The 2,030-nt window shown below is 42.2% G+C and overlaps 1 long non-coding RNA gene across 1 annotated transcript; it reads left to right on the top strand.

Annotated features, from left to right (window-relative positions):
- Positions 1-235: 235 nt before the first annotated feature.
- On the top strand, positions 236-1,482 carry LOC143746385 (uncharacterized). Its single transcript, XR_013206527.1, has 3 exons — positions 236-414; positions 508-638; positions 936-1,482. It is a non-coding gene; the product is annotated as an uncharacterized LOC143746385 (long non-coding RNA).
- The last annotated feature ends 548 nt before the right edge of the window (positions 1,483-2,030 follow it).

Below are 2,030 nucleotides of genomic sequence, written 5' to 3'. Positions count from 1 at the left end.
TCATAGTAGAGCACATCAATAGGGAGGGAGTGAGGAGAATAGAATAGTATGTGACAGTGTGGTCTGTTTATTATTGTGAATTTTTTAACACTTTAGATTACATTAATTAAAAATGTTATCACTTTTTATCTTGTTTATATTCATTATTAGATGATTTGTATTCATTTCTCACCAGTAATTTGCCGGTAGACGATGTGGCTGTTGAGTAAAACAGTGTCAAGTACATGCAAAAATATCTTCTTGTACCACTTGGTAGACTTTCTGGTGCATTCATGGAAACCAGTCATCATATCAGCTTTGTCAACTGCCCCCATCTTTTCGTTATACTCCAGCACACAGACTGGCTTCATCCTTGGTTGCCCAGTGATGTGATCAAGCTTCCCTGTGGCTGCCATACCAGTTGGGTGGACTGTGGTAAGGACATGTACATCCCTCTTGTCGTGCCATTTTACTGCCATCTGTGACCCATTCTCTTCGAATTCCACCTCACCTTTTTTCATCTTACAGGTGAACTTTGGCATCCCTTTCCTGTTTGCGCGCACAGTCCCACAAGCTCCAGTGCCAAGTGACAAGAGGTGCTGGAAAAGTGTGGGACTACTGTACCAGTTGTCCACATAAAGAACATGACATTTTTTTAGGTAAGGTGCTAGAAGTGTCATCACAACGGACCCAGAAATCCCAAGTCCTGGGTAATGTTGGATGTCAGTGGTAGATCCGGTGTAAATTATCATGTCCTCCACATAACCAGTGAGCACATCACACAAAACAAAAAACTTGACCCCAAATCTGTGCCGTTTAGATGGAATGAACTGACGACATGCCAGCCTGCCTTTCCACTTCATCAGAGACTCATCCACACACAGATCCCTGTATGGCACAAAAATGCGACGAAAGGAGGAGGTGAGAGCAGTAAATATGTGTCTGATTTTTTTCAGCGGGTCATTGGAAACTGCTGTCGCATTGTTTGCGAAGTGAAGACAGCGGAGGAGCAGAAGGAAGCGATCCTGTGAGAACAGAGACCCAAAAAATGGGGTCAAGAGCATGGGGTCTGTGCTCCAGTAATCACGAAGTGATGGTTTTTTTATCACCCCCATTAAGAGAACTGCCACTAAAAATGTGTACATTTCAGGGATATTTGTTGGAACCCATTTAACCAGCTTTCCTTTAATTTCCCTTTCTTGCAAGTCAGAGGCATAGCGGTTTGTTTCCTCCACAATTTCTCCCATGACATCTTCTGTGAGGAACAATTTAAAACAATTGACCTCACTGGGTGATTCTGGTGGATTTTGCACACCACAGAGCTGGTTGTCAAAATCGCCTGGCCCAGGAGGATTAAAAAGGTTGGTTGCCTTCCATAACAATGAGTTTACCTCTTCTACCTCATTTGGGACTGGTGTCGTCTCTTCATCTGCAATGTTGTCAAGAGTTTCAAGGTTTGGGGGAAGATCTTCATCGCTGTCACTCTCTGCCTCGCTGTCAAAAATCTCCTCATCAGAATTTAAAAAAATGTCCTCAATTTCCTCATTTGTCAGTTGTCGTCTTTTATTAAATTTTCTGTCATTTTCTCTGAAGTTGGTGAGCTTGATTAAAGTTGTGTCTTTAAATTAGAACAAAGGCGAGTGTGAGGTAACGGTGACGTCAGCTCTACATCATTTGTCAGCGGGAAAAAAAGACTCGCAATGCATGACAGTTCAAATCTTTTTTTATTTATTATACAAAATATTTACAAACTTGTAGTTATTAACATCGTTAAATATATGTAAGGGAACTCCTAATGTGGTTTTAATACTTAGAGAAAAAAAGATCATGTTAGTTGATCGGTAAGATATACGGGCTATGGGCGCCGCCATTATTTGTTTACAACACTGATGGAGAGTTGGACTCAGAGCCTGCTGGATTTACAACATGCAAGATCATCCATGTCTCCCGAAATATATGACAGTAACCCCCGCTTCACTGCATCTCACGCGACGCTCCTGCTTGAGGCTCACGCGCTGCCCCTGGTGTGAATCCACTCATTGATTAACATG

Source organism: Siphateles boraxobius, unplaced genomic scaffold (genome assembly GCF_051911475.1).
Source record: "Siphateles boraxobius isolate OS27281-9 unplaced genomic scaffold, OSU_SipBor_1 22, whole genome shotgun sequence".
Classification (NCBI taxonomy): Eukaryota; Metazoa; Chordata; class Actinopteri; order Cypriniformes; family Leuciscidae; genus Siphateles; species Siphateles boraxobius.
Note: the sequence above shows the minus strand (reverse complement) of the source record. Positions and strands in the feature narration are given on the sequence as shown.